Source organism: Dipodomys ordii, unplaced genomic scaffold (assembly GCF_000151885.1).
Source record: "Dipodomys ordii isolate 6190 unplaced genomic scaffold, Dord_2.0 Scaffold167, whole genome shotgun sequence".
Classification (NCBI taxonomy): domain Eukaryota; kingdom Metazoa; phylum Chordata; class Mammalia; order Rodentia; family Heteromyidae; genus Dipodomys; species Dipodomys ordii.
Genome location: NW_012267383.1, coordinates 574217 through 589347, shown reverse-complemented (window position 1 = coordinate 589347; position 15131 = coordinate 574217).

Sequence of the window (15131 nt, the reverse complement as noted above, 5' to 3'; positions counted from 1 at the left end):
GGCTTTTTTCTTTTTGCTTATGTGGTGCTGAGGAATCGAACCCAGGGCCTCATGCATGCAAGGCAAGCGCTCTACCACTGAGCCACCTTCCCAGCCCCTTTATTTATTTTTATATGTGTGCCAGTCCTGGAGCTTGAACTCAGGGTCTGGCGCCATCCCCAAGTTTTTTTGCTCAAGGCTAATACTCTACCACTTGGAGCTACAGCACCACCTCCCATTTTCTGTTGTTAAATTGGAGATAAGAGTCTTACAGATTTTGCTGCACAGACTTTGAACTGCAGTCCTCAGATCTCAGCTTTCTGAGTATAAGGTCTGCCCCATGTCATGCAGGCCCTGTACAGACACTTCCCTACCTCTTGGCTACGTTTCTACCCAGTATCAATGTGATCTAGGTAGCTGGCACACCTGGAAGCAGTCACCTCCTCCCCTTCTTTGTCACATCCTGGGACACCTCTGGTCATGCCTCCCATCTGACCATAGGAGAGTCCCAGACCCTCAGGTCACACCCAGATTCAGTGTGGCCACACCTGTCCCCCACTTGGCCACTCCTCTTCCTGTCCTTGGCCTAGATAAGTCCTGTCCTGGGAGTGGGCCTCCCCTTTCAGCCATGCCTCTCCACCATGCATGATGGGGGCGGCAGGTCGGTAAACAAACATCTTTTCTTGCCTGAATACCACGTAGTGTTCTCTTCATTGGTTACCTAATGAAACCTACCTATTACTCTGAATAGCTAGGATTACAGGCGTGAGTGACAGGCCCAAGGCTTAGCAATAAGTTTTTTACAGTGAAACTGTTGTACAATTGTCTAGTGTCTTTGGTCCCCACCTGCTAAATGACAGAGATGTCCCACCAAATTCCTCCTCCTGATACCTAAAACAGAGTTTTAGAAATTTCCAATTTGCTCTCTAGGGAGCAATGCTGTCACCACAGAGAATAGCTTGTGGGAAATCAGAAGTTCAATGTTCTTGTTGTCTGGGAGGTTGGCCTTACCATCCACAATAAAATGAATATGTGTGTGTGTGTGTGTGTGTGTGTGTGTACACATATGTGTGTGTGTGTGTGTGTGTGTGTATGTTCCCTAGGGAAATCAGAAATAATGCTGGGGGCTTTACATATACAAATGTCTAGGATTACACTTGACAACTTTGTAAATTTTCCTAGTTGTTTGTCTGGAATAGAAAGTTAGAGACAAATAGGTTGGGATCATGGTTCAATGGTAGTTTTTACTGATCATGCGTAAGTGCTTACTCCAGCACATCAATGAAAGAAATAAAACTCCAAGAAAACAGCTTTCATTTCAATTGAAACAAGATTTTCTTTCTTTCCTCTCTTCCTCTTCCTCTCTTCTCTCTTTTTTGAAACACAGCTCCATTTTCTGGCTTTTTGATGATATACAGGCGGTAAGAGTCTCACCAACTTTCCTGCCCTGGCTGGCTATGAATCTTGATCCTTGATCTCAGCCACCTGAGTAGCTGGAATGACAGGCATGAGCCATCTGAACCTGGCTTGAAACAAGTCTTTTGTATCTAGTTTGGCATCTGTATACCATCATTCCCTAAGTCCCAGCCCACAAGATTATTTAATTCCTTTTGTGCCCATATAGAGCTTGAATTCAGGGCCTCCTGTTCTGATTTGGTGTTTCTACTCTAGGCTGTTGCCCTACCTCTTGAGCCATGCCTCTATGTCTGGCTTTTTGTAGGTTAATTGGAGAGATAAAGAGTCATGAACTTTCCTGTTCCAACCAATTCAAACCATGATCCTTAGATCTTAGCCTCCTGTGTAGTGAGAATTACAGAGGTGATGTTACGGGAAAGAGTCCACCACGCAGAGACAGCCTCATGTAAAAAGATGACTTTATTGGGAAAGTGAACAGCTGACCGGCCAGGGATGGAGCACAGACTTGGGGGCGGAAACTGCAACCCCAAGTGGCCCATAAGCTAGGGTTTTTTAAAGCAAAATCCATGCAGTCAGGTCTGCCCACAAGCAGGTGACCAATGGGTTTGTAGTCACGTCAGGCCACATGCAGGTGGCCAGTGGAGTTAACATCTGACTTATACTAGCTGTTTAAACTAACCTATCATTTTGGTTTGAATGAGTGTGTGAATTTGGTGGGCAAAAGGCAGAGTTTACATTTTGGTGAGGAAAAGCATATTTCCTGACCCTGAGGTATTTGTGGGAAACTGGTATTTTGATTCTCAGGGGCAGGGCAAACTTCTAGAGCATTAAAGATGGAGTCAGTCTTTGGGTCCCCTTAACACTAGGAGACCCTTCCCCCCTACAGTGAGCCATTAGTGCCTGGCTAGGAAGATGAATTTTAATTAATAAACAGCAAGTGAGTTTCTAGAAGACTCCATGTAAAGAAATAACAGGGCAAGCTGGTTGCTGGTGGTTCACACCTGCAATCCTAGCTGCTCAGCAGTCTGGGATTGAAGTTCAAATCCATCTGAGGCAGAAAAGTTTGTGAGCCTTTTATCTTCAATTAACTAGTAAAAAGCCAGAAGTGGAAGTATGGTTTAAGTGGCAGAACACCAGCTAGTGTAAAAGCCAGTGAGAACATATGGCCCTAAATTCAAGCCCCAGCACTAACATACACAAACAAAAACTGATGGCTCACATCTGTAATCCTAGCTATTCAGGAGGCTGAGATTTGAGACCACAGTTCAAAGCCAGCCCAGGCAGGAAAGTCTGTGAGACTCTTAGCTCCAATTAACTACCAAAAAAAAAAAAAAGCCGGAAGTGGCGCTGTGGCTCAGATGGTAGCCTTAAGCAAAAGAAGCACAGGGCCAGCATCTAGGCCCAGAGTTCAGGTTGCAGAGTTCACACACACTCTAATTGGAGGGGTTAGAGGCATAGCTCAGTTGTTAGAGCACCAGCCAATGAGCAAAAGTATCAGGTACCAAGTTTATGTCTTAGTCTTGGACCTGAGAGAGAGAGAGAGAGAGAGAGAGAGAGAAAACCCTAATGGAGACTTCACCATTAAGTTAGTTTAATAGTCATTTTCTCCCTAGATTGCTGGTTCCAATCATGAGCAGTAACTCTCTACCACTTGGGGCAGCAGTAGTACAGTGTGAAGGGGTCCTATGTCTCACCATGCAGGCCTGGAGAGAGCATGCATGACACGAGCAGCTTGTGCCTTCTGAACTGAGCTTCCAGGCTCTGTTCATCTTTGCATGAGGTTCCTGGGTCAGGAAGGCAAGCAGGGAGTGGCAGGATGGCATTTTCTGGCAGGTGGCAGGAAATTCAGTAACAAGGTTAATCCTGTTGGTGATGCAGACAGTGGCAAAATGTGTTTACTTTTATTTTTTCTGGTCCTGGGGCTTGAACTCAGGGCCTATACGCTGTCCCTGACCTTTTGTGCTCAAGGCCAGTGTTCTACCACTTGAGATCCACTTCTGCTTTTTTGCTTTTTGTTGTTGTTGTTGGTTTTGCGTGTGTGTGTGTGTGTGTGTGTGTGTGTGTGTGTGCCAGTCCTGGGGCTTGATAGGGCTTGAACTCAGGCCTGGACACCATCCCTGAGCTTCTTTTGCTCAAGGCTAGCACTCAACCACTTGACCCACAATGCTACTTCCAGCTTTTTCTCTTTATCTTGTACTATGCTAGGCAAGCACTGAAACCGCTAAGCCACATTCTCCCAGCCCTGGTGGTTAATTGGCCTTTCCCTTCTGGGCTGGCTTTGAGCCTTGATTATCTGGTCTCTGCCTCCAGAGTAGCTAGGATTATAGGTGTCAGCCACTAGCTCCAGGTTGCAAGGCTATCTTAAAGATGCTTATCCTGGAAAAAACAAACACCTGGCAAAATTACTCCTCTTAAAAAGATATTCAGAAGTTTTACTTTTCTCAAGGACTGACACCTGTGCTGAAGGGAGTTGGTGACAAAAATCCATCTTTTTTTTTTTTTTTTTTTTGCTAGTCCTGCAGCTTGAACTCAGGGCCTGGACACTGTCCCTGAGCTTCTTTTGCTCAAGGCTAGCTAGCACACTATCACTTGAGCCACAACACCACTTCTGGCTTTTTCTGTTTACGTGGTACTGAGGAATTGAATCAAGGGCTTCATGTATGCTAGGCAAGCACTCTACCACTAGCCAAATTCCCAGTCCCCCATCCTTTTTTATTTTTTGGAAAGGATGTCCAGACTTCAATGGTCAACGTTTAACAAGCTCGTCAGTCTTAAAGTCTTTGGGCCCAACTGATAAAATGTAATAATGTATTTTAGCCAAACCTGGACCTCCTTTCTACCATAAATATCCATGATGTTAAAAGACCCAGTGTACCCAGATCTGGTGATATATTAGCTTTCTATCTTCCCTTCCTTTCCCTTTACCAATAAACTATCTTTGTCTCTACTTTTATATGTCTTCATTTTTAAAAAAAAATGATAACAAGAATTCAGTACAAGCTGGGTGCCAGAGGTTCATGCCTGTAATCCTGGCTACTCGGGAGGCTGAGTATCTGAGAGTCAAGGTTCAGTGCCAGCTCGGGCAGGAAAGTCCTTGATACTGTTTTTTTCCTTTGATCGTGGGACTTGAATTCTGGGCCTGGGTGCTGTCCCTGAGCTCTTCAGCTCAAGGCTACACTCTAACACTTGAGCCACAGTGCCACTAGCGGTTTTCTGGTGGTTTATTGGAGTTAAGTCTCTCAGACTTTCCTGACCAGGCTGGCTTTGAGCTGTGATCCCCAGATCTCAGCCTCTTGAGCAGCTAGGATTACAGGCGTGAGCCACCAGCGCCCCGCTAATCCTTGAGACTTATCTCCAGTTAACCACCAAAAACTGAAAGTGGATCTGTGGCTCAAGTGGTAGAATGCCAACCTTGAGTAGAAAAGGCTCATGAGTTCATGCTTCAGTACCAGAACAACAACAAAAAGGAACCTGCAAAATGTGTCATTTTATTGATCAACTGTGTTTTCATTTCCACTTAGTTCTTGGCTTTTATGTCAAGAGTTATACTTTTAATGAATCTCATTATCTATAGTATTTATTTATATTCTTGTGATCATCCTCAATGCAACAAGATGATCACAAATTCCTAAATATTTGTCAAATATTCTAGCCATTTTTTTTAATGTGTGCTGACCTTAGGGCTTGATCTTGGGCCTGGGCACAGTCCCGGAACTTCAAGACTAGCACTCTACTACTTGAGCCATAACTCCACTTCTGGACTTTTTGGTAGTTTATTGGAATTAAGAGACTCATAGACTTTCTGCCCGGGCTGGCTTAAAGCCATGATCTTCAAATTTCAGCCTCCCAAGAAGCTAGATTTACAAGCATGAGCCACCAGCACATAGGCTTATTATAGACTCTTTTGTGTGTGTGTGTGTGTGTGTGTCTGTGTGCGCCAGTCCTGGGGCTTGAACTCAAGGCCTGGGCACTGTCCCTGAGGATTTTTGCCTAAGGCTAGGGTTCTATTACTTGAATCACAGCTCTACTTCTAACTTTTGATGGTTATGATTACCTGCTCAGGCTGACTTTGAACTGTGATCCTTAGATCTTAGCCTCTTGAGTACCTAGGATGACAGATGTGACCACCACCCTGAGCTTTTTCTTTCTTTCTTTCTTTCTTCCCTTCTTTCTTTCTTTCTTTCTTTCTGTCATGGGACTTGAACTCTGGCCCTGGGCATTGTCCCTCAGCTCTTCAGCTCGAAGCTACCACTCTACCACTTGAGCCACAGTACCACTTCTGGTTTTCTGATTGATTTATTGGAGATAAGAGTCTCACAGACTCTCCTGCCCAAGCTGGCTTTGAACTTCTATCTTTAGATCTCAGCCTCCTGATTAGCTAAGATTACAGGCTTGAGCTACCGGCGCTCAGCTCTTTGGTTTATCTCATAAAGATATTCAGCAGGGCTGGGAAGGTGTCTCAATGGTAGAGCGTTTGCCTAGTATGCATGAGGCCCTGGGTTCGATTCCTCAGCACCACATAAGCAAAAAGAAAAAAGCCGGAAGTGGCGCTGTGGCTCAAGTGGTAGAACACTAGCCTTGAGCTGAAGAACTGAGGGACAGTGCCGAGGCCCAGAGTTGATGCCCCACAACCGGATCCCCTCCCCCCACCCCCCAAAAAAGATATATAGCAAACACTAAGAAATGGCTGTGTACTCTTTTAATTTTCCTATGTACAAAATGTGGGCATTCATCAAAGTTCTATTACCTAAAATACATCTATGATTATTGCTTAATCCCAGCTTTGTTTTGGTCTAAAAGACACTACAGTCCCTGAGTTCTGTTTTGCTGAAATACACAACAGCTGAGTCATATTTTGGTCAACATCTAATGAACCAATGCTGAATGAAATAACACTAGATATCTGTTTTTTTTTTTAACAGAAGGAAATTTGCTTAAAATATAATTTCCTTTTTTATATTTGTTTAAACATAAGCCACATGATTTTTATTTATTTATTTATTTATTTTGGTGCTGGTTCTAGGGTTTGAATTCAGGGCCTAGGCATTGTTCCCTAAGCTTTTATTGCTCAAGGTAGAGCTCTACTACTTGAACCATGGCTTCACTTTTGCTTTTTTTTTTTTTGTCAGTTGTGGGGCCTGAATTCTGGGTCTGGGTGCTGTCCCTCAGCTCTTCAGCTCAAGGCTAGACCTCTACCACTTGAGCCACAGTGCCACTTCTGCTTTTTCTGCTTATGTTGAGCTGAGGAATCAAACCCAGGGCCTCATGCATACAAGGCAAACACTCTACCACTGAGCCACCTTCCCAGCCTGACAAAGTTTATTAAAACATCATATGCTTATAAATGGCATAGGGTCATAGAAGGTAAGTCTGTAGCCATGGGACAATCATGAGACAGAAAGTTGGCCTTAAATTATTTTGGGGGAGGGCTGGGAAGGTGGCTCAGTGGTAGAGCGCTTGCCTTGCATGCCTAAGGCCCTGGCTTCGATTCCTCAGCACCACATAAGCAGAAAAAAGGCCGGAAGTGGCCTTGTGGCTCAAGTGGTAGAGCGCTAGCCTTGAGTTGAAGAGCTGAGGGATAGCACCCAGGCCTAGAGTTCAGGCCCAAGACTGGACCCAAAAAAAAAATTATTTTGGGGGAATGTGGACAATTAGCAACCTTTCATCAGTGAGCAGAAGAACTGTTCAAGATAATAAAAGAAGAAGCAAGGTGCAGGTGGGGTGCCATTAAAAAAACAAAAAAGGAATCTTGAGGCATTGTTCTACATGGTTAACTAGGAGGAGCAAGAATGGCACTTCCAGCAAACCATCACCTGAGTCTGGCACTGGGGTGCAGAACCCTTGCCCCGCATGGAGGAAGGGACGTCCCTTTTCCTCCCCCAGAGGGAATGTATGCTAGCTAGCATGCACCCTCATTGCACACCGGAACTCCGATGGGGTCATGCGAGCCGATGCCTCTAACAATAAAGGTGATCTACAAAGGAGTTAGAGTTACATAAGTCAGGTAAAGAATACTGTTATTTTATTGTTGTTGTTGGCCATGGGGGTAGTGCTCTACCACTCTGAGCCACAGCTCCATTCCAGTTTTTTTTATCTAGCATGCATGAAGCCCTGGGTTTGATTCCTCAGTGTAAGTTCTACACACAGGGACACCTCTCTGTAAGGTCCACTCCTGGATGGGGAGCAGACTCTGCCCTCCTCGCAGCCAAGTCTCCACCCAGTACCTGCTTTGCCTAGGTAACTGGGACACCTGGAAGAGGTCACATCTGCATCCACTGAGGTCACATCTGAATTTGATGTGGCCACACCTTTCTCCGCCCATACCCTAGATAAGACCTAGCCCAGGCCCACCCGCTCTCTCTTCTCCTTCCCAGCTCTCCCTCTTTTCCAGCTCTCTCTCTTTTCCAGCTCTCTTTCCCAGCTTTTTTCCTCAGGTCTTTCCCAGGTCTTTTTTTTTTTTTTTTTTGTCAGTTGTGGGCCTGAACTCTGGGCCTGGGCACTGTCCCTCAGCTCTTCAGCTCAAGGCTAGCACTCTACCACTTGAGCCACAGGGCCACTTCCGGCTTTTTTTTCTGCTTCTGTGGTGCTGAGGAATCGGACCCAGGGCCTCAGGCATGCAAGGCAAGCGCTCTACCACTGAGCCACCTTCCCAGCCCGTGTAACAATTTTTTTAAATTTGAGACTGGGACTCAAGCTTTGATTATAAGCATGAGCCACTGGTGTCAGGCCTGGAATACTTTTGTTTTTTTCAATTAAAAATTAATTAATGCTGGGTGTGGTGGCTCACACCTATAATCCTAGCTACTCTGGAGGCTGAGATCTGAGGATTGTGGTTCAAAGGAAAGTCTGTGAGACTCTTATCTCCAACAAACCACTCAGAAAACTGGAAGTAGCACTCAAGTGGTACAGCACTAGCCTTGAGCTGAAGAGCTCAGGGACCATGTCCAGGCCGCATGACCAACCAAAAAAATTAATTAATTTGCTGGACACTTGGCTTACATCTGTAATCCTAGTTATTCACCAGGCTGAGATCTGAGGATCCAGGGTTTGGGGTTTTTTTTGTTGCTGGTCGTGGGGCCTGAACTCTGTCCCTCGGCTCTTCAGCTCAAGGCTAGCGCTCTACCACTTGAGCCACAGGGCCACTTCCGGCTTTTTCTGCTTATGTGGGGCTGAGGAATCGAACCCAGAGCATCATGCATGCAAGGCAAGCACTCTACCACTGAGCCACCTTCCCAGCCTCAGGATCCAGGTTTAAAGCCAGCCTGGGCAGACAAATATAAGAACTCCAATTAATCAGCAAAGATCTCTAAGTAGAGATGTAGCTCAAGTGGTAGAGCATTCACCTTGAATGAAAAAGCCAAAGGACAGCACCTAGGCCCTGAGTTCAGGTCCCAATGTGAAGCCTGAACAAAATATAATATAGACATTCTAAGTTTAGATTCCATTCTGTTAAGGCACTATAATAAACTCCAGGAACTGTATCAGCAACTCCCCTGGAGCCCAAACTCCAGGAGAACTCCCTTTACGGTAAATCCCACTAACTACAGCTAAGTTCCAAATGTTCCTGCAAGATAAAGACCACTTGGTCACAGCTCAGATCATTTGCTTTAGCCAATCATTTTGAAGAGCAACAGCCCCATGAACCAGCCAACCCCCAATCCCTGGTTGGTTCCCGCCACTGGTTAAACCAATCATCTTTCAGAATTATTTTATGAATTTCTCGAGATATGATATGATTTGCTAAGTGATGTTGTGGTGTATAGAATGTCCTGAAACCTTATAAAAACCCTGCTAGAGGAAGAGTTGGGGCTCTCAACTCTGCTGCATAGGTGACAGTTTTGAGTCCAGGCTTGAGCTTATAATAAACGACTCTCATGTGCTTACATCAGTATCGGCTCCTTAGTGGTCTTTGGGGATCTTTATCTGGGCATAAGACCAACACTGGCACTAAGCAACAAAAACTGAAGAAAAAAAAAACAATCTCAAAGGGAAAATAGCACCGATGGAAGAAATAAAGTAAATAAGTGAATGAATGAATGTAATGGCTGAATGCTTAAGTTAACTAAGCATGTAGATTGAAAAAAACAAGAGATGGGGGCTGGGAAGGTAGCTCAGTGGTAGAGTCTGGCCCTGCATGCATGAAGCCCTGGGTTCTACTCCTTAGCACCACATAAACAGAAGAGGCCAGAAGTGGCCCTGTGGCTCAAGTGGTAGAGAGCTAGACTTGAGCTGAAGGGCTGAGGGACAGTGCCCAGGCCCAGAGTTCAAGCCCCAAGACTGACCAAAAAAAAAAAAAAAAACCCAAAACAAAACAAAACAAAGAAATGAGATGCTATTCCCTTTTATCAGTCAAATTAGTGGTGGGAGTTAGAAAAGGAATTGCCTTTGACCCTGATAAAGGCTTGTCAGGTCTACACAGGGACACCTCCCTACCTCTTGACTAAGTTTCTGACCAGTATCTGTTACCTAGGTAACTGGCATACCTGGAAGCAGTCACCTTCCCCTCCTGCTAGGTCAGATCCCGGGCCACCTCTGGTCACAGGCCTTGCAACTGACCTCAGAAGGGTCCCAGACCCTGAAGTCACATCCAGATCTAGTGTGGCCACACCTTTCCCCCACCTGGCTGTGGAGAGCTGCGTGGAGCCGCACCTTAAAGATGGTGCTGGCTTCTGCCTTCCGCCTTCCCGATGGCGAGTGCTGTCTGTGGTAAACAACTCCTTATATGGCTAAGGCTTAGTATCTGGCTTGCTTCCGTACCTGGACCTATTGGCGGCAATCACGTGGCACCTCAGGATTGGCTGTCCAGAGGCTTTATTAGGCTAAACGCGGGGCTTCCCGAGGAAGAAGCTTGTAGCAAGGTCCTGAATAAACCGCTTGAAAGAAGAACCTGGCCACACCTCTTCCTGTCCCTGGCCTAGATAAGTCCTGGCCAGGAGTGGATCGCCCTTTCCTTTTCAGCCATGCCTCTCTACCATGCATGGGGTTTGGGCAGCAGTTCAGTAAATAAACTTCTTTTCCTGCTGAATAGCTCATGGTGTTCTCTTCATTGGTTACCTAATGAAACCTACCTATTTAATATACCTTACAAAGGCTTTCTAGAAAAGAGTTGATTTGCATTCCAATTACTATGGCTTAGTATTCCAATTCTAAACTTTCAAAACCCACACTCTCTTTGACCTACTAAGTTTTCTTGGAGAAAGTTCTTTACAAGGTCAGACTCCCACAATAGAAATGATTGCGATGATTTCTTTTAAATTCTTTTTTGCGTGCTTGCTGGACCTGGGGCTTTGAAATGTAGTAGCAAGCCCACCCGGTCGTCCTGGACACAGCCCACCGCAACAGAAGTTGTTAACAAAGAAGCAACTTTATTGAGAAAGTTCCTACACAGCCAGGCCAGGGCCGAAGCATAGACTCAGGAGCTGATACTGCGACCATGAGCGGCCCACGTACTTTGTTCTTTTTTTTTTTGTCAGTCATGGGGCCTGAACGCTGGGCCTAGGTGCTGTGCCTCAGCTCTTCAGCTCAAGGCTAGCATTCTACCACTTGAGCCACAGCGCCACTTCTGGCTTGTTCTGCCTATGAGGTACTGAGGAATCAAACCCAGGGCCTCATGCATGCAAGGCAAGCGCTCTACCACTGAGCCACCTTCCCAACCCACAACTTAGTGGTTTTATGGGTCAGTCTTTAACTCAATAATCAAGGGTGGGTTAGGTTGTTCAGGGGAGGGGGACCAGATGCATTTTTTTTTTTAAATTCTGGAGCTAGGCCCATCAAGTCTAAAATCCCTAAAACAAAGGCAAAGCTCAAAATGGAATCAGACCAGTTTGGGCTCCATCTCAGGGTCCACTTCCGAAACAGCCTGAGCAACAACACTAAGCTTTCTCTGCTCAAGGCTGGTGCTCTACCACTTGAGCCATAGTTCCATTTCTGGCTTTTTGCTAATAACTTAATAACTTAAGAGTCTCATGGATTTTCTTACCCAGGCTGGCTTTGAACTTCCATCTTAGGTTCTCAGTCTTCTGGGTAGCTAAGATTTCAGGCATGAGCTATCAGCTCCTGGCTTCTTGTTCTTTAGTTAAGAAATGAAATTCTTTGCTTTACATGGAAGGAATTATATTATTGCATGCAAAAAGATAGTAAAGGTATCAAAAGAAAAGCAGTGTCACTAGTTAAGAAGGTGTTGCTATGAAAATAGGTGCTGATGGTTCATACCTGTAATCCTAGCTATTCAGGAGGCTGAGGTCTGAGGATTGTGGTGGAAAACCAGCATGGGCAGGAAAGTCTGCAAGACTGTCATGTCCAATTAGCCACCAAAAAGAGAGAGAGAGAGAGGAAGAAAGCAAGCAAGCAAGAAAGAAAAGAAAAAGAAAGAAAGAGAGAGAGAAAAAGAAAAAGCCAGAAGTAGATCTGTGGCCCAAGTGCTAGAGCACAAGCCTTGAGCACAAAAGCTCAGCGACAGTGCCCAGGCCCTGAGTTCAAGCCCCAGGACCAACACTAGAAAAGACAATTAAAAAAAGCTGAGCACTAGTGGTTCATGCCTCTAATCCTAGCTAGCTACTCCAAAGGCTAAGATCTGAGGATGACAGTTAGAAGCCAGCCCAGGCAAGGAAGTCTGTGAGCCTCTTATCTCCAATTAAGGATCAAAAAAGCTGGACATAGAGGTATAGCTCAATTGGTTGAGTGCTACCTTGAGAAAAAGTTCAAGCTCCAGGATTAGAGAGAGAAAGAAAAAGATATGCTATTATCCAAGAAAAAGAAACAGCTGGCCTGGACTGAATGACTGCAGCAGGGGTAGATGGACTGAAGATTTATTGGAGAAAAGAAGGAGAGGGGAGATAGTTGAAGACTAGATGTGAAATAGGAAAAAAAAAGGAATTATGAATCAATTTTAGTTTAGACTTGGGCAACTGGCAAGATGGCTTACTATTCTGTTCAGTGCAGATGTCGGGGAGTTACCACTTAGTGGGGTGGTCTGTCACCTGCTTAGATATATTAATTTTGGTTATAATTAGTTTTGAACATATTAATTTTAAAATACTTTGGAAGTATCAAAGAGACTTTTTTTTTTTTTTGGTCAGTTGTGGGGCTTGAACTCTGGGCTTGAGCACTGTCCCTGTGCTCTTCAGCTCAAGGTGAATACTCTACCGCTTGAGCCAGAGCACCACTTCCAGGTTTCTAGTGGTTTATTGGAGGTAAGAATCTCATGGACTTTCCTGCCAGGGCTGGCTTTGAGCCAAGATCCTCAGATCTTAGCCTCCTAGGATTACAGATATGAGTCACCAGCGCTTGGCTGAGACTGTTTGATTAAGATCAGAATTGAGAAGACTGTAGGGTCAGATGCTGGTGCTCACACTTGTAATCTGAGGTACTCAGGAGGCTGAGATCTGAGGATCATGATTGGAAACTAAACGGGGCAGGAAAGTCTGTGAAATTATATATATATATATATATAATATATTATATATTATATATATATATAATTATTTTTGGTTGTTCGTGGGGCTTAACTCTGGGCCTGGGCACTGTCCTTCAGCTTTTCAGCTCAAGATTAGTGCTCTACCACTTGAGTCACAGTGTCACTTCTGGTTTTCTGTGGTTTATTGAAGAGTCTCATGGATTTTCCTGCCCAGGCTGGCTTTTTTTTTTTTTGTCAGTTGTGGAGCCTGAACTCTGTGCCTGGGCGCTGCCCCTCAGCTCTTCAGCTCAAGGCTAGTGCCCTACCACTTGAGCCATAGTGCCACTTCTGGCATTTAAAAAAAATTTTTTTTTTGCTTATGTGGTGCTGAGGAATCAAACTCAGTGCCTCAGGCATACAAGGCAAGCACTCTACCTCTGAGTCACCTTCCCAGCCCCCCAGGGTGGCTTTGAACCACCATCCTCAGATTTCATCCTCCTGAGTAGCTAGGATTACAGGCATGAGCCACCAACCCCAGGTGCCTGGGAAATCCTTATCTCTAAATACTCAAAACAAAAGCTGGAAGTATAGCTGTGGCTCAAGTGATAGAGCACTAGCCTTGAGTAGAAAAGCCAAGGACAGCACCCAGGCTATGAGTTTAAGCTCTAAGACTGGCACAAAATAAGAAAACAAACAAAAAAAGAGATTGTGGGCAGGTATGAGTTTCCTCTGGAAATCATTCACATAGATAGTATGTAAATCCTTAGAAACTGCCAGGCAGATGTGGCTCATGCCTATAATCTGCACTATTCAGGAGGATGAGACCTGAGAATCTCAGTTTGAAGCTAGCTGGGGCAGGAAAACCCTTGAGACTCCTATATCCAATTAACCAGCAAAAAGCTGGAAGTAGAACTGTGGTTCAAGTGGTAGAGCACTAGCTGTGAACAAAAAGCTAAGTAAGAAAATGAGGCCCTGAGTTCAAGCCTCAGTGCCTACGCACACACACACACACAGAATTAATAAAATAAGGGTGTTTTCTGATAGTGGGAATGTAAAATAGTACAGTCACTCTGGAGGTTCCTCAAAAATCTAAACATGGATTTTTCCCATGACACAGCCACATACCCCTGGGCATCTACCCTAAACATTACGAGCCAGGATATGATAAGGACACCTGTACATACATGTTCATTGCTGTACAATTCACAATAGTCAAGATATGGAAACAACCCAGATGCCCCACAGTAGATGAGTGGATCCAAAAAGCATGGTACCTATGTAGAATGGAATTTTACATAGCCATTAGAAACAATAAAATAATGTCATTTGAAGGGAAATAGATGAAACTAGAACAAATCATGTTAAGTGAGGTCAGCCAAGAACAGAAAGACAAACAGCCCATGTTCTCTTTGATATGTGGAAGTTTGATCTAAAAACGTACCGGGTTATGACAAATGGTACAGAATTCTAGATACATACAGTGAGACCAAAAGAGGATACTCAGGAGAAACTCACAAAGGTGCAATGCTTAAGTTCCTCTTATTTGTATAAAATAAAATACATACTGAAATGAACTCCAAGATACAAAAGACTTTTTTTTAAAGTTTTTGATTATTCGGTCTCCTTTACCTTTTATACGGTGTGTTCACGTGCATATCTTCAGGGGGATGGGAGGAGGGCACAGAGCTCGAGGAAAAAGGGTGAAAAAGTGCAGCAGTGGAGCTCACTGGACACTGATGAAAGTGGACTCTACAACTTCTCGGAAGGAGATGGGAAGGAGGGACTGGAAGGCAGTGAGGGAGGAAAATGTACTCATTACCTGACTCAGGTAATTGCAATCCCTCTGCACAACACTTCTAAAAGAACAATAAAGTAAGCATCTTACAAAGTCAGGATGTGTTGACAAGAAACGCTAGGAGTAACTATCCTGCCTGGAGGGGAACTGGGAAGTATTTTCTCTGTGCACACAGAACCCCTGAGAAGCTGAGCCAGAAGAGCTGGGTGAGGCCAGCAGCCGGCGGTTTATGCCTGTCATCCTAGGTCCTCAGGAGATTGAGACCTGAGGATCTGGGTTCAAAGCCAGCCGGGGGCAGGAAAGGGGCAGGAAAGTCCGTGAGACTCTCATCTCCAATTAATCACAGAAAAAAGCCCAATGTGGTGCTGTGGCTCCCAGTGGTGGAGCGCTGGCCTGGAGTTCAAGTCCCAGGGCCGATGAAAAATAACGAAAAGCAGCTGGGTGCGGCCAGAGGCGCGTCGCGGAGGCTGCCGCGGGGTGACGCGGGGTTCAGGCCAGGGCGGGGCGGATCGAGGCCCGGGGGCCCGGCCTCGCAGGTGCGGGGCT